This window comes from Acomys russatus, chromosome 29, assembly GCF_903995435.1.
Source record: "Acomys russatus chromosome 29, mAcoRus1.1, whole genome shotgun sequence".
Taxonomy (NCBI): Eukaryota; Metazoa; Chordata; class Mammalia; order Rodentia; family Muridae; genus Acomys; species Acomys russatus.
The window spans coordinates 17,507,423-17,525,630 of NC_067165.1; positions in this window are offsets into that span (position 1 = coordinate 17,507,423).

Here is an 18,208-nt window from a genome sequence, read left to right on the forward strand (position 1 = left end):
AATGTATCTGAAAGGGCCAGAAAGATAGCTTGTTGCTCTTGCAGAGAACTGGGTTAGGTTCCCAGTGCCTACATAAAGGCTCACAATTTACTGGGGGACCTGGTGCCCTTTTCTGGTCTCCACAGGCACCAGGAACACATATGGTATGCACACATACACACAGGCAAGACATTCATACCCATAAAAATAAATAAATGTCAAAAAAAAAAAAAAAAAGAAATCAATTTTAATTGTATGTGTGTGAATCTGGTCTTGGTAGAACGTGCCTGAAACCCCAGCACTTGGGAGACAGAGACAGGTGGACCTCTATGAGTTTGAGGCCAGCCTGGTGTAGCCAGCCAGAGCTACATCGAGAGCCTCTGTCTCTAATTAACTAACCAACCAGTTAGATTCATGCCTATAATCCCAACACTTGGGAAGCTGAGGCAAGAGGACTGACAAGACCCTGTTTTCAAAAAAAAAAAAAAAAAAAACAGTAACTTGGAAGGCAAAGGAGGGAGGACAGATACAAGATCCAGACAAGCCCTAGGCCAGCCAAAGCTCCATAGTGAGATCCTATTTCAAAATAACAAACAGGACCAGTGAGATGGGTCAACGAACATGGATGCTCACTGTCAAACCTGATGACCCGAGTTCAATCCCCCTGACCCAGGTGACTCCTACAAGCTTTCCTCTAACCAGAATTCACACAGAAAAAGAAAAAAAGGAAAATATATATATATATATATTGAGACAGGCTTGGCTGTCCTGGACTCACCTTGTAGACCAGGCTGGCCTGGAACTTACAGAAATCCACCTACCTCTGCCTCCCCTAGCGCTGGGATCACAGGCGTGGGCCATCTCGCCTGGCTAAAATGTAATTTTTGCTTGTTTGTTTTTGTTTTTTTCAAGACAAGTTTTCTCTATGTTATCTTGACTGTCCTGGACTTGCTCTGTAGACCATGCCAATCTCGAACTCACAACAATCCACTTGCCTCTGCCTCCCGAGTGCTAGGATGAAAAGGTGTGTGCTACCATGCCTGACTGTAATTTTTTTAATAAAAAAGGAATAAACAAAAAAGACAGCTGTGGTGCTGTATATGTAAAATCCCAGCATTTGAGAAGAGGAACATCAGGAGTTCAAAGTCATCCCTGGATCCATAGAAAACTTGAGGCTAGTTTAGAAAGCGTGAGACCCTGCCTCAAAACAAAACAAAACAAAAGGAAGTAAGCAAACAAAACACAAAAAAATAGACATACACAATAGCCAACATGCTAAGAATTAATTATGATATTCTAAACAATCAGCTCATATATCAGGTTTTTCTGATTTAGTTTTTTTTTCTGAGATAGAGTCTCTCTGTGTAGTCCTGGCTGTCCTGGACTCAGCTTTGTAGACCAGGCTGGCCTCGAACTCACAGAGATCTGCCTGCCTCTGCCTCCTGAGTACTAGGATTACAGGTATGTGCCACTACATTTGGCAGGTTTTCTAATTTTAGATCATAATGAAAATAACAGTTTCTGGACCTAAACTTTCCTATAGCAAAAGTCTGGCCCCAGGGGCTGTGATGTCTGGCATGGAAGCACGTGGAGGTTCAATGGAAGAAGCCAATTCCAGGCTAGGGAGGAAAAATGTGGGGTCTTTTTTTTTTTTTTGGTTTTTCCGAGACAGGGTTTCTCTGTGTAGCCTTGGCCATCCTGGACTCACTTTGTAGACCAGGCTGGCCTCGAACTCACAGTGATCCGTCTGCCTCTGCCTCCTAAGTGCTGGGATTAAAGGCATGCGCCACCACGTCCAGCTCAGATGTGGGGTCTTAGAACCCGAGACCTCAACAGTAGCTGGATGGCTCCCCTGGGGCCACAGGAACAGGACTCACATCTGACTGAGCTCCATGTACTCTGTGGCAGAGCCAGAACCAGGCCCAAGTCAGAGAGTCTGTCAGATTGCATGTCTCCTTCCATCTCCCCATGCAGAGCAGGGGGTGGGGGCACTTGATGGGAGGGGGGTGCGGCTTAGGGGAGGGCAGATGTAGAGGAATGTTAACTCACAACATGGCTGCTCTGGCAAGAGATCACATCCAAAGACCTTCTAGGTCTGTGTGATCCAGCTGTAAACAGACACAGCTTTAATCTAGGAGTCAGAGGCATGCAGGTCTCTGAGTTCTAGTCAGTAAGACAGTGAGTGGAGAGAGGCAGTGCGGTGGAGTGGAGTTCGTGGAATTCAGAGGCAGTTTTCACTGGGACAGTTTTACAGAGACAGGTCGGAGAGAGAGCAAGCTAGACAGGTGAAGACAGAACGAGCCAGAGAATGAAAAGGAGCCAGAAGATTAGAACAGATTGCCAAAGTTAGCATGAGGCCAAGCAGTGGAATTCAGCCAGAAGTTGAGTGAAGCCAGTTTGAGCCAGAACAGCTGAGTTGAAGCAGCCAGCAAGCGTTCAGAAAAAAGCTGGGCATGGTGGTGTAGGCCTTTAATCTCAGCACATGGGAAACAGAGGCAGGCAGATCACTGTGAGTTCGAGGCCAGCCTAGTCTACAAAGTGAGTCCAGGACAGCCAAGGCTACACAGAGAAACCCTGTCTCGAAAACAAACAAACAAACAAAAGAAGAAAAATTCAGAAAAAGAACAGGAAAGGGTGAGCTTATCCAGCAGTGAGTCTCAGAGGCTGGGAAAACTCTAGGCCTAGATAAGATTGTGTGAAGGCTAGAACAGGTGGAAGCAGTAAGCCTCTGAGACAACAATTAAATCCAGCAAATAAAAGATACTTCCATTGGGGTCGGGGATATCTTGCGTACCATCACCTTCCTCTCTGTTCATCTGATACTGACCTCTACCCAAGATCAGACACATACATTTTTATTGTTGTTTGTTTGTTTCTTTGTGATAAGATTTCTCTGTGTGCCTTTGCTGTCCTGGACTTGGTAGACCAGGGTGGCCTCAAACTCAGAGATCCACCTGCCCCTGCCTCCCAAATGCTGAGATTAAAGGTGTTTGCCGCCTTCGCCACCACATGGCTTCAGATGTGTAGTTTCCAAGGCCTCATTCAAATGCACAGTTGGAGTCTCTTGCTGGAAGCTGGTCAATTCCCAACCCACCTCCCTGACCCTCTCCCTACCACCACCCCCCCCCCACCAACTGCCCCATGCTAGACACAGATTCATTTGTTCGGCTGGTTGCTTACTATGTACCTGACACTAGGGCAGATGCTGGGCCTATGGTGGTGAGCAAGACAGAGCCAAGCTTCAAGTCTGCACTCCAGAGCAGGCACCCATGCTGTCAAAGGCACAACAGACACAGTAAGAGCACCGAGCCAGTGAAAGGATGGAGGGTGTAGTCTGAGCGTGGGGAGTGGGAGAACATTTTAGCAGAGGAGCAAGCAGCATCTTTCAGCTGCAAGGGCAATATAGTTAGAACCAGAAAGAGAGGAGCAGAGAGTCCTGAAAAGGGGCCCACTGTCCTGAGCCTTGTTTAAGTGGTCACTACATGGGGTCCACCTGTGCTATTATTTCAGTAGTTCTTTTTCATGTCTTCTTGTTTTTGACAGGGTCTCAATATACAGCTATAGGTGGCCTGTAACTGGCTATGTAGACCAGGCTGGCCTTGAACTCACAGAGATGCTCTTCCTGCCTTTGCTTCTTGAAGACATGAGCCATGACACCTTCCTTCCTTCCTTTTTTTGGTTTTTCAAGACAGGGTTTCTCTGTGTAGCCTTGGCTGTCCTGGATTCACTCTGTAGACCAGGCTGGCCTCAAACTCACAGAGACCAGTCTGCTTCTGCCTCCTGAGTGCTGGAATTTAAGGCGTGTGCCACCACTCCCGGCCTTTTTTTTTTTTTTTTAAGATTTATTGTTTATTTATTTATTTATTATGTATACAGGATTCTGTCTGCATGTACACCTGCAGGCCAGAAGAGGGTATCAGATCACATTACAGATAGTTGTGAACCACCATGTGGGTGCTGGGAATTGAACTCAGGACCTCTAGAAGAGCAGACAGCACTTTTAATCACTGAGCCATCTCTCCAGGCCCCTTCCTTCCTTTCTTACAGCTTATTTATTATGTGTCTGCGTGTGTGCGTGTGTGTGTGCGTGTGTGTGTGTGTGTGACTGTATGAGTTTATATATACCATATACATGCTGGAGTCCCCAGAGGTGCTGGGAACTGAACCTCGGTCCTCTGCAAGAACAGAAAGAGCTCTTAACCACTGAGCCATCTCTTCAGTCTCAATTTTCATAATATTCATTAATTTTTTTCTCTAGGTCCTCTTCTAAGCAAAAATATTTTTGAGTTCAAAATGCTTGCCCTGCCAGCCTGTCAACTTGAGCTCAGTCCCTGGAGCCCACAGAAAGATGAAAGCAGAGAACTATTCCACATTGCTATCATTCACCTCCACACTCAGCCTGCGTCATACATTAAAAAAAAAAAAAAAAAAAAAAATTGGCGGGCTGGAGATCTTCTGGCCTCCAGGGGTACAAGCAGGCAGAGCAATGTATACATAATAAATAAATAAATAAATCTTTTTTAAAAATTAATTTAAAATTTTAATTTTGGGCCAGGCGATGGTGGCACACGCCTTTAATGCCAGCACTCGGGAGGCAGAGGCAGGCGGATCACTGTGAATTCGAGGCCAGCCTGGTCTACAAAGCGAGTCCAGGACAGTCAAGGCTACACAGAGAAACCCTGTCTTGAACCCCCCCCTCCAAATTTAATTTTGAAGTTAAATTAAAAAATTTAAGTATAGAGCCCAGCGGTGGCGGCATGTGCCTTTAATCCCAGCACTCAGGAGGTAGGGGCAGAAGGATCTCTGTGAGTTCAAGGCCAGCTGGTTTATAGAGTGAGTTCCAAGACAGGCAAGGCTAAACAAACAAACAAAACAGAGAAACTCTGTCTCAGAAAAATAAAACAAAAGAAAGAAAGAAAAGAGAAGTAACAAATGACCCACTTGCCATTGGTATTTCACTAAATCATTCTGAAAATTTAAAACGTTCTGCCTGGCCCGACCTGAAATCATGCCTCTCCCCACCTGTTCGTAGGTACTGTTGCCAGCCCCTATCTTAAGAGCCGTGGGAAGCCTCTAGCCACGGTTCAGCTGGGGGAGGCTGGTGACTGCATCTCGTTTACATTTTTGATAAATGACTCCGGCTGCCACGTGCAGCCTTCGGCAAGGGTGTGGCAGGAAGGCAGGGGAGGTGGCAGGGGGTAGACAGCCAGCCGTGAGATCCTGAGTCAGGCTGAGGGGGAGCTGGCTGGTGGATCCCACCAGTGCCAGCCCAGGTCCCTTTTATCTCTCTGTGCTGACGCAAGCCCCTACAGATAAGTGGAGTTTCCTCAATCCTCTGGTCTCAGTATCAGCTCCAGGGCTGCCTGGATTCAGGGTGCTGTGTCCACTGCACACAAGAGCCCAGCTCCCTGGCTACCTCAGGCTGAGCACAGAGTGAGAATTTCAGAATGACAGCCAGCTAGCTAGGCTCTGAGGTCTCTTCCACGGACTGACTTCCCATGTTAGGATACATGATTCGTGTCACCTCAACACTGATGGCCTGTCCACCCCATGTGGCTGGAGAGGAAATATGACTGAGAACATTAAGGGGGTGTGCGTAGGGAGAAGAGAAATCTTCCACTTGTTGAAGTCTTTTGTTGAAGTCCCTCTCTCCAGCAAGAGTCAAGAATCTAACGCAATTAACAGCGTTTGCTGAGAAGCTTGCTGGCACAGAGACATCTTGCCTCTTATATAAGGATATTTCAAGTAAGAACATTGAAATAACAATGAGCCAATGTTTAAAACTGAAGCATGTCGTTCCCTTTTCCCAGGTGTAAACCTGCACTTTTCTTGGAATGCCACAAACAAGGTGAAAAAGTCCATTTATAATAAAGACTCCCTCACCTTCTTGCAAAACCTCTGTGACTATTTGGTTTTATCTGATCAGGTGTGAATCGTATCCACCTTATATTAGGAATCTCCCTAGGATGTCCTTTACCCAAAAGAAGGAAAAATGGGGAGAAAAACATTTTGCTGTTACTTTTGAGACAGTCTCATGTGTTCTAGACTGACCTTAGCTTTACTGTATAGCTGACCATGACCTTGAACCCCTATGCTCCTGCCTTTGTCTCCAAAACACTAAGACTTCCAGTGTGCACTGCCATGCCTAGTGTATGCAGCCCTGGGAATTGAACCCAGGACTTTCTGCATGCTAGAACTCCATCAGCTAAGCCACACCTCCAACTCAAAAAATTCTTAGCAAGTCTTTGAATTAAATTGAGCGGCCACCAAAATCTCCTATATGACTATTGTCAAGGTATTCAGTAAACTGGAGAGATGGCTCAGTAGCTAGAAGCACTGGCTGCTCTCCTCGAGGACCCTGGTTCCATTCACAGCATCCACATGGTAGCCTACAACCACCTGTAACTCCAGGCCCAGAGGATCTGATCCCTTCTTCTGGCGTCTAAGGCACTGCACACAAATGGTGCACATTCATACATGTAGGCAAAACACCTGTGCATGGGAGGAGACAAGCCATTTAAGTGTGATTCTCTCATGAGAAGACCAGAGCCACACTCGGGTATGGGAAGGTAGCCCATCCTTTCCTTGAGTGCCTCCCTTTTGTTGTTGTGGTTGTTAATTCCCTGCTTAAATCCATGTGTAACGCTTTCCTTGATAAGCTCCAACTGTGGCTCATGATGAAGCTCTTTGCTGCCTCAGTCAAGAATCCTGCCTTAAGTGAGTCCAGGATGGCCAAGGCTACACAGAGAAACCCTGTCTCGAAAAACCAAAAAAAAAAAAAAAAAAGAATCCAGCCTTGTCTGCGCGTGCTGGCGCACAGGAGGCAGAGGCAGGCGGATCTCCGTGAGTTTCAGGCCGGCCTGGTCTTCCCGTTATTGCACACATCATCATGGGGCCTTGGGCCCTGCGGCTCACAGCTGCTGACAGGGCCATAGAATGTGCACTGACTGCTTCAGGCACCCTTGTGACCCACCCTCTGGCCTGCCCAACCCCCAAGGTTCCTGTCCAGAAGCTGGTATCCTCCCTCATGGCCTCCAGCTACTGTCACCCTAGGGAACGACACTTCCTCCTCATTATTTCTCAACTACCACCGCTCTCCTCTCTTCCCAACCCTGTTGTTATTGCTGTTGTTTTTATGCTTGTTTGCACCCCTATGTAGCTCAGGCTGGCCTCAATCCCATGATTCCCAACTGCTAGGATTGTAGGTATGGGTCGTCAAACTTGGCTCCCTTTTGTTCTGTTTGAGAAAAGATCTTGGTGTCCCAGGGTGGTCTCAAACTCGGGATCTTCCTGCTTCAAGTTTCTAAGTTCCGGAATGACAGGCACACAGCACCTCTGGCACTAACATTCTGGCCCTTTAAAATTCCCACAAGCCTGCACTCTATTCCTCTAACTCACCGACCCTGTGATGGAAAAGATGAGTCAAAGGCATGCTCTAAGATGCTGGAGCTCAGCATACCAAGGTAAACAAGACTGACGGGGAGGAGGGCAGTGGCTCAGCAGGTAAATGTCTGCTGCCAAGCTGGACATTCTGAGTTTGATTCCCCAGGACCCATAGGATGGAAGGCAGGAAGCAACTCCTGAAACTCATCCTCAGACTTGCACTTGTGAATCGTGGCCTGCATGCCCATACACAGAAAAGATGAAATATAGCTTGAAATGTTAAAAAAAAAAACAAAAACAAAAACAAAAAAGCAAAAACAGTGATACCTGGGCTGGCCATGAATGATACTTGTAATCTCAGCACTGGGGAAAGCAAAGGCAGGAAGAACTCTAGTTTGAGACCAGCTTACACAGCTGCAAAGCTAAACCTTATCTCAGAAATCAATAAGGCTAGCCAAAGGGCCATAGGCCTTTAATCCCAGCTCAGGAGGCAGAGGCAAGCCGATCTCTGTAAATCCAAGACCAGCCTGGTCTACATAGTGAGACCCTGTCCCAAAAGCAAAATTAATAAAACGTTAAAAAAAAGAAAAAGAAAAAGAAAAAGAAAAAAGAAACCCTGACCCACCCATGCGTCTTCCTGCGGAAGGAGGCAGCAGGCAGCTCTGGGGTCCACACAGGAAGACAAGAGGAAAGCTTTCTAGAAAAAGGCAGACTGAAAATTTCAAAATGGCAGAGCTGAACTGGAAGGTGGTGGGAGGGGCTGTGGGAAAGGAGAGAGGGGACCACAGAGGCTGCTGTCCCAAGCTTTAAAATGTGTTCTGGAACAGTGTGGTGGTGAACACCTGGAGTCTTAGCACGCGCAAGACAGGAGGGAAGACTGGAAGTTGATGGCTAGCCTCACCTACAGAACAAGTCAAAGGTAAGGCTGGGCTACAGGAAACTTTTCTTTAAAATATACTACTTATTACGTGTGTGTGTGTGTGTGTTTGTGTGTGTGTGTGTGTGTGTGTGTCTCTGTGTGTGTGTGTGTGTGTGTGTGTGTGTGTGGTGTGTGTGTGTGTGTGTGTGTGTGTGTGTGTGTGTGTGTGTGTAGAGATGCACAGAACAGCACCCACAGATTCTTTCTTTCTTTTTTTTGGGGGGAGGGGAGCTGGCGGTAGTTGGAGACAGAGTTTCTCTGTGTAGTCCTAGCTATGCTAGACTCAAACTCACAGAGATCTGTCTGCCTCTGACTCCTGGGTGCTGGGATTAAAGGCATGCACCACCGCCAACCTGACAGATTCTTTTTTAAAAGAGAAAAAAAAAAAAAAAACAACTAGCCAGATATGTTTGGGCATGCTTATAATTCCAAATTAAGAAGGAGGGAAAGTTCAAGGTCAGGCTAGCTTGGGCTACAAAAGACCCTATTATCAATAAGCAGAAAACAATAGCAGAGCAATATAAGTTTATTATGGACACAGAAGCCACGAAGGAACTAAGCTAGGTGAACCCTAGACTAGATTTCCTATGGGAACCACCAGGTAGGGTCAGGAGCTCTCAACTGGTGGGTCGGCTGCAAAGAAAAGAGAAACAATTGGAAACCAGGTTCTCCTGGTTTAGGCAATTGGGTGTTGGCAACTGGTGGATGTTGGGAACTGAGGATAGAAAAAGGAGTGGGATCTACCAGGCCCCTAACAGCTTGCAAAGCCGATGACGAGCACGTGATAGATTTCTGTATGTGTGGAAAGGTAATGAGCAGAGAACACAGGAGGCCTGCGGGGACGTGGCCTGAAGAGGAGATGTGATGGTTTAACACTGTAGGATGGTGCAGGGTGTGGTGGTGCATGCCTGTGATACCAGCACTCTGGGAGGCAGAGACAGGCAGATCGCTGTGAGTTCAAGGCCAGCCTGGTCTACAAAAGTGAGTCCAGGACAGTCAAGGCTACACAGAGAAGCCCTGTCTTGAAAAACCAAAAAAAGAAAAAGAAAGAAAGAAAAAACAAAATAAAAACAAACAGGAGATTGGGAGGACAAATCCTAAGGAGGCTAGACCTCCCCCACACGCCCCCCACATCAAGATGGAAGGACCAGTGTAGTTTGGCAAGGCGAAGCAGGGGTTTGCATTGCTCAAGCTGGCCTCCCTCTTACCTGTATTTCCCAAGTGCTGGGGACACACACACACACACACACACACACACACACACACACACACACACACACACACGCAGCTTTGTGCCTGGTTCCTGCTCAGGGCTTCAGGCAAGGAGCCTGGATGTCATTTTTGAGGGCCCCGAGGAAACACTTACAGTGTTGGACACACCAGCCCCTAACTAGGGACCCGGAAAGAGGCATGGGAGGGGCCCTGGCTCAGTCTGTGGCTTCACAAAATCAAGATGGCCTGTGATTCACTCTGGGTGGGTTGCTCTCCTTCAGGTGGGTCTAAGGTCGAGGGTGGAGCTGTCTGCATAGTTGCTCATCCAGGCCAGGTGAGAAGAGATCAGAGAAGTCAGACAGCAGGAAGCGAGTACAGGCCCTGTGGGGGAACTGGAGCCTGCAATGGGATTACCTGAAGGCTCTAGGAAAATACAGACTGTGGAGCTCCGTGTGCCCCACCCTCAGCTTCCAACTCAGTGGTTTAAGGTGAAGCCTGCTGACTTCATTTTTGACCATTCCCTGGTCTGCTGACCCAGAGACCGGGCTTTAAAGAACCTTGATGTTTCATAGCCGGGAGGAGGGCCCAGAACCCAAGGATAAACAGAACCCTGTAAAGCAGACATTCTCTCAACCTATGGGCCATGGACCCCTTTTTTGCGGGTGGGGGGCAGGGGGAGGAGAGAAGGGTGTCAAATGCCCTTCTCACAGGGGTTACTGAGGACAATTGGAAAACAGAGATTTACATTATGATTTATAACAGTAGCAAACTTACAGTTATGAAGTGGCAATAGAGTCGTTTTATTGCTGGGGGTCACCACGAGGAACTGCATTGAAGGTTTGCGGCATTAGGAGGGTTGAGAACCAAGGCTCCACTGGATGGATTGGGCAGGACCAGCCCGTGAACGGAAACTGTGATGAGAGCTCCATACCCATCCTACCCCAGGCGGTTAGAAGCCCAGGGGGTGGGCGGTGGGGCTAATGTTTCAGCCTCCATTGTTTTTTTTCCAACACTAGTCCTGACTGGGTTCAGAGTGGGATGGAGAACATCACACTGGCTAGCCCAGTCCCTCCATCCAAGTCCCAGGTCCCATCTCTTTTTTTGTACTTCTTCATCATCTCTTCACTCTCTCCGTAGCCTTGCTCCTCTTTCCTTCCATTGACGATCTCCTATGGCAACAAAGGCCGAGTTGCTGTGTCCTGTGATGGATTCATGCTGCACGGAATCCAGCTGGTACCACTGTGACCGTAGCCATGGCTCTGGGTAGTCCCTGATCTCCATCACTGACCCTCGGGTGGGGCCACGTCTCTCTTCTCTCCATTGGTGGTTCCCCCAAGCCTGTGTGGCTGCTGTTTCAACCAGACAAAATTTCCGCCGCAAACATCCCACGCTATTGTGCTAGCAACGGGATACCAGGCACACAGAATTGTGGTTGTCCTGCCCGCGCCGAGTGCGCACCCTAGCTCAGAGCTATAAAGGACAGTGATGGTGGCTTGGTGCGGTCCGTCGTCTAAGATGATGGATGTGTGAGAACTGACAGTGGTGCCAAGTGCGAAGGAGAAAAGCAAAGTGGTGTCTCTCCCTTCAGCAGGACTGTCATGAGAAGCCCTCAAAGCGGGGAGAGGGGTGGGAATCGCGATCCTAAAGGGCGTTAGAAAAAGGTACGAAAGCCGGCCTTGGTGGCGCGCGCCTTCAATCCCAGCACTCGGGAGGCAGAGGCAGGCGGATCGTTGTGAGTTCGAGGCCAGCCTGGTCTACAAAGCGAGTCCAGGATAGCCAAGGCTACACAGAGAAACCCTGTCTCAAAAAACCAAAAAAAAAAAAAAAAAAAAAAAAAAAAAAAAAAAAAAGAAAGAAAGAAAGAAGGGTACCACAGTCTGGGGAGATGTCTTGTTGGCAAAATGCTGGTTTTGCAAACATGAAGACCCCAGTTTGTTTCCAAGAACAGATGCCTGGCCGTGGTGGCCTGTGCTTGTGACCCCTGACCTAGGGAGGTAAGGCAGGGGGAATTCCTGGCCAGCCTAGCCCAGCCTAGTCATAAAGCCCCAGGCCAATAAAGGAAGGTGGACAGTACCTACAGAATGATAGGAAAGGTTGACCGCTGACCACGCATGCGCTCATGAGCACACACGCTCCTACAGGAGAGGTCATTATTTTGGGTTAGTTTGTTTGTTTCTCGAGACGGGGTTTCTCTGCGTAACAGCTCTGGCTGTCCTAGAACTTGCTCTGTAGTCCAGGCTAGCCTCGAACTCACGGAGATCCGCCTGCCTCTGCCTCCCAAGTGCTGGGATTAAAGGTGTGTGCCACCACGCCCGGGTTGAGGTCATTGTTTTGATCTAAGCTCCTGGAGTGAGCTCCAACAATCTAAACAAATGTAAAATGGACCACTCATGAAAAGGTACATATCCCCAAGTTGAAAATAAACTTTTTTTTTCTTTGCCTAAGATTTAAGAGTCAACAGCCAGCCAGGCGGTGGTGGCTCACACCTTTAATCCCAGCACTCAGGAGGCAGTGGCAGGCAGATCATTGTGAGTTCAAGGCCAGCCTGGTCTACAAAGCGAGTCTGGGATAGCCAAGGCTAACACAGAGAGAGACCCTGTCTTAAAAACAAAAAACAAACAAACAAACCAAAAAAGTATATACCATCACTGCCCAGCACAAATAGCATTTTTAAAAATAGCCCATGAGATTTCATTTCTCTATAGATTTTATCTTTTTTGATAGCCCAGCTTCTTTTTTGAAATAAATAAAATTTGTTTATTATTTTGTGTATGGGTGTTTCTCTGAGTGTATGCACACCATATGCATGCCTGGTACCCACAGAGGCCAGAAGACGGCATCAGATCCTCTGGAACTGGAGTTGCAGACAGTTGTGAGCCACCAAATGGGTGCTGGGAATTTAACTTGGGCTCTTTGGGAAAGCAGCCAGTGCTCCTTAGCTGCTGAGCCATCTCTCCAGTGCCTGTATCTCAGGTCCCTGTAACTCTTTTATTTATTTAAAGATTCATTTATTTATTATGTGTACAGCGTTCTGCGTGCATGTACAACTGCAGACCAGAAGATCTCATTATAGATGGTTGTGAGCCACCATGTGGTTACTGGGAATTGAACTCAGGACCTTTTGAAGAGCAGCCAGTGCTCTTAACCTCTCAGCCATGTCTCCAGCCCTGTAACTCTTACCTTAAAAATAGGCTATAATGATCTTTCCCTTTGACACAAAAGTTTGCTTTTGTTGTTGCTGTTATTTTGAGACAAAGTCTCTCTATGTAGCTCTGGCTGTCCTAGAACTCTCTACGTGGGACAGGCTGGCCTCTGAGTGCTTAGATTAAAAACATGAGCCACCATACCTGGCTATAGAATTTTACTGTTGTTAGGAGGTAAAGAAGGAAGAATATCTGGGTGTGATAATCCCACACCTTTAATTCCATATCTCTGTGGATATGGAGGCATATCTCTGTGAGTCCAAGGCTAGCCTGGTCTCCTTGACTACATCTGTATTCATTAAAACCCAAACATCTGGGTACATCTCTAAGGGATTTTTCCTTTGTTTTTCTGAGACAGGCTGACCTTGAACTCACAAAGATGCCCCTCCTCTGCCTCTGCCTCCTAAGTGCTGGAGTTAAAGGCATGCACCACCACCAGCCTCCCCCCCACCCACCGTGCCCCCTCCCCGAGACAGGGTCTCTCGATGTAGCCTTGGCTGTCCTGGACTCCCTTTGTAGACCAGGCTGGCCTCGAACTCACAGAGATCCAGCTGCCTCTGCCTCCCAAGTGCTGGGGTTACAGGTGTGCACCATCATGCCCGGCCTTTTTTTTTTTTTTAAAGACAGGATAGCACTCCATAAATGTGGCTGTCCTAGAACCCACTGTATAGACTAGGCTGACCTCGAACTCAGAGAGATCTGCCTGATGGGATTAAATGTATGCACCACTACAACAGGCTAGAATGTTTTTAATTTTTCTTTGTTTGTTTGTGTTTGTGCTTTTTTTCTGAGGCAGGATTTCTTTGTATAGTTCTGGCTGTCCTGCTCTCTAGACCAGGCTGGTCTCAAAGTCATAGAGATCCATCTTTTCCTGCCTCCCGAGTCTTGGGATTAAAGGTGTGCACCACCACGCCCGGCACAAATGTTTTTCTTGTTTGTTTAATATATACAGTCTATCTGCATGTACACCAGAAGAGGGCATCAAATCACATTATGGATGGCTGTGAGCCACCATGTGGGTGCCGGGAATTGAACTCATGACCTCTGGAAGAGCAGTGAGTGCTCTTAACCACTGAGCCATCTCTCCAGCCCCATAAATTTTTTACAACCTTGAGACAGGAGATTCCTTGTTAGCAATGACAATACAAGAATCTGTGAGCACTTATCTCACTGACAGTTCAGCAGTTCAAAACCAAATATATTGGGCAGTGGTGGCGCATGCCTTTAATCCTGCACTCCTGAGGAGGGAGAGGCAGGCAGATCTCTGTGAGTTCGAGGCCAGCCTGGTCTACAAAGAGAGTTCAGGACAGCCAGGGCTACACAAAGAAACTCTGTCTTGGAAAAAAAAACAAACCCAAGCAAACAAACAAGTAAACAAAATCAAATATGCAAAGGCACACCTCCTTAATACTATCAGAGCCTACTGAGGCATTCTTTTCTCTGGACTTTTTTTCAGGATTTGGGCCAGATTGATTATAGGTCGGGAAGCTAAGCCTCCAGTCTGTAGCCCTTACTCTAGAGCTGTGGTTCTCAACTTTCCTAATGCTGCCGCTCCTTCAGACAATCCCTCATGTTGTGGTGACCTCCAACCATAAAATCATTTTCATTGCTACTTTAAAACTATAATTTTGCAAACCTGTTATGCTGAATTGTAATGTAAAAATATCTGTGTTTTCTGATGGTCTTAGGTGAAGGGGTCATTCAACCACCAAAGGGCTCTTGACCCACAGGTTGAGAACTGTTGCTCCAGAGTCATACCTCTTCTCTCCTAAAAGATATGTCCCTACTTCCAGACATTAGGCTTTCATGACTGAGAGATCCTGTTCCCGAGGATTCAGGACCAGGTTTTTGAAGAAGTGTTCTCTTTTTTTTTGTTTGTTTATTTTTGTTTTTGTTTTTCCAGACAGGGTTTCTCTGTGTAGCCCTGGCTGTCCTGGACTCGCTTTGTAGACCAGGCTGGCCTTGAACTCACAGCGATCCGCCTGCCTCTGCCTCCTGAGTGCTGGGATTAAAGGTGTGCGCCACCACACCTGGCTCAACTTGAAATGCATTTGAGGATATAAATGTATTACCAACTTCAAGGCTGTCCTCTTGAGGCAAAATGGCTAAGACAGCAGCATAGCATATGGCAAGTGTGTTGGTTTGGATCCTCCTAGAAGCCAGCAATCACCTGGGATTAGACATGTGAGAGATTTGTTTGAAGAAATGGTTTAGAAGGATACAAAGAGATGATTAGAAGTGAGTGGGGAGCCTTTAATCCCAGCACTCGGGGAGACAGAGGCAGGGGGACCTCTGAGTTCGAGGCCAAGCCTGATCTACAAAGTGAGTCCAGGACAGCCAGGGCTGTTACACAGAGAAACTGTCTCAAAAAAAACCAAAAACCAAAACCAAACCAACCAAACAAACAAAAAACCCCAAAACCAAAAACAAAACTAAAAAAGAAGTGGATAGGGGGAAGCTTCAGATCATGGTAATGACATAGACGTGAGACCTAAGCAAGGCAACAGGAAGAAGGAACTGGATACATCCAAATCTAACTCAATTTTGAGATCGCTGCAAGAAAGATGACAGAGTTCACAAGGAAGGCACAGCTAGTAAAAGTGGCCCATTCTGTAAAGAAAAAGCCCTATTCTTATCTCTACTATGCTCGACGTGGGCTAAGGCAGGCTGAGGGAAGTGTGGCCTCAGCAAGGACACACAGTCTCAGAAAAGGACAGCTGTCAGTCAAGTCTATTCCTTGTGGCAAGCCTACTTCCATGACTGCAGCCTGTTTTCCGCCTGTTGCCAGTGGTCAGGCCAACACCCTGTTCCTCAGCCCCTTAAGCTGGGGGGTCTGTCCCCGCTGTACAGCGACGATAACATGACACGCACTGTGCCTGTTGAGAGGATTCAGTGAAATGATGTGTGTGCGGGCGCCATACATGTCAGCAGTGCTTATTCTTAGCATCACTGTAGGCAGCGCGAGAGCAAGAGCTAGGAGAGTTAAGTCTCAACCACTCTTGTGATCTTGGCCCGTGACTCCCCAGGCTGAGATGAATGCCCAGCATGTGGGCAGCACTGTATTGTGTTACAGATTTGTGTCATTAATTTCAAGTAATAGTACTAGAGAAATGATTTCTAGAAATGTCATACTCTTAAGAGTGGTGTCGCAGGACCCCTAGGAGGTCTCAACCCTGCTTGGCAGTTTTCTGTTGCAACATAGGTAGGAATGCAAACAGAGTGGGGGGAGGGGAGAGGGAGATAGCCCTACAGACAGACACACACACACACACACACACACACACACATTCAGGAGGCACACACTGTTCCCCTGTCTCTCCAGGGTCCTTTTAAATTCTAGTCTTATTTATCCACTCACAGAAACCTTGAAAATGTTACATTGTAATAATCTAACATTACCCAAGTGTCTCCGGAACGCTTACTGTGTGTGTCTGGGACTGGGTGGAGGCTTCCCATAGTCTCTCACCTTATTTCTACTTTACAGAGGAGGAAGTGGAGGCCAAGAAGCAGGGAACGGCTTAAATGGCTCACATATAGCTCAGTTTCCTCTGGACAGCTGTTTGGAGCATTCATTACCCCCATTCCATTTCCTTTTTCAGATCTACTTATTTCATCTCACATGCCTAAGTGTTTTACCTACATGTTTGCGTGGTACCCACAGAGGTCAGAAGAGGGTTTGGGATCTCCTGGAACTGAAGTTCCAGAGGATTGTGAACTGGGAGAGCTGGGAATTGAGTTCTAGTCTCCTGGGAGAGCAGCAAGCGCTGTTAGTTGCCGAGCCACTGCTCCAGGCCCTCACCTCATTTCTACCTTCTAAAATACCATTTTCTGTTGTTGTTTGTTTTCTTTGTGAATTTTTGTTCATTACTATTGGGCACGTGTTTGGTGTCTATGGGGGTGCACACGTGTGGAGGTCAGAGGACTGCTGTGTAGAGTCAGTTGTCTCCTTGCAGCTCTCTGTGGGTTCTGGAGAGTTCGCTCCTCAGATCACTAGGTTTGCCTGGCAGGCACTTTCCCTGGGGAGCCATCCCCCAGCCTTTCTTCTATTCTTTCTTTCTTTTCTAAATAATGCTGAATCGAACTTATAGCCTTCTGCCTGTTAAGAAACCTTCCATGGTGGAGCAGTATGTATTTCTAACATAAATAAATAAACATAAATAAAGGTGGGTGTTGTAGTGCACACCCATGGAATTCCAGCATAAGAGCCAAGAACGCAGGGCCAGTAGACGGAGGCAGCCGGATCTCTGTGAGTTCAAGGCCAGCCTGGTCTGCAAAGAGAGTCCAGGACAGCCAAGATTACTGTCTCAAAAAAAAAAAAAAAAAAAAAAAAAAAAAAAACAGACAAACAAAAAACAAAAACAAAACAAAAAACCTAAATAAATAAATAAATAATAAATAAAAAGAAGAAGGAACACAGGGCTATTCTTTGCCCACTGTAACTTTAAGACCAGCCTGGGCTACATGAGACTTTTTTTTTTTTTTGGTTTTTTGGTTTTTCGAGACAGGGTTTCTCTGTGTAGACTTGGCCAGCCTGGACTCACTTTGTAGACCACCACGCCCGGCTTTTCAAATAAGACTTTTAAAACATGAAAATATAGCTGTTACCACCTCTCTAGGATGCCTTTCCCAATCGTTACCTCTGTAGAGGTTACTTTTTCCTTTGCAGGAGGGCCCAACCTGTGGCACTGAACTCCATAAACTTTGGTGACAGAGAGATGTAATGATCTGGTTATTTCCACTAGAATGTGTCCCGAGGAGGAGATGATGCCATACCTGTTTTAGCAGCCTAGGTCCAGCCTGGGGTCAGCCTGGGTCTCTTCCAGCAGGGAATCAGCAGTTATGAATCCCTTTACCCTTGACCTCTACACACGATCGGGTTTATAGACTACTTCTAGCTGTTTGTGTGTGTTTGTTTGTTTTTCAAGACAGAGTTTCTCTGTGTAGCCTTGGCTGTCCTGGATCTCTGTACACCAGGCTGGCCTCAAACTCACAGAGATCTGCCTGTTTCTGCCTCCCTAGTGCTGGGATTAAAGGTGTGCACCACCATGTCCGGCTTTTTTTTTTTTTTTTTTCTGAGACACGTTTCTCTGTGTAGCCTTGGCCATCCTGGACTCACTTTGTAGACCAGGCTGGCCTTGAACTCACAGCAATCCGCCTGTCTCTGCCTCCCGAGTGCTGGGATTAAAGGCGTGCGCCACCACGCCCGGCTCCCGGCTTTTTTTTTTTTTTTTTTTTTTTTTTAAAGCTGTTAGCTTTTGGTTGTCTAGTTCTTAGCCAGGTGGTGGTAGTGGTGCACACCTTCAATTCCATCACTCAGAAGTTCTGCTATGAGCCAGGCGTGGCGGTGCATGCCTTTAATCCCAGCACAAAGTGATAACGGAGAGAGCTTGTCTCAAAAACCTAAACAAAAACAAAAAACCAGCAAAACAACCCAGTTCTGTTATGTCCGGGAGAAGAATGTGTTCCTGAGTGAGAGTAGGAAGGAGTAGAGGGGTGGCTACATGCAGACCTT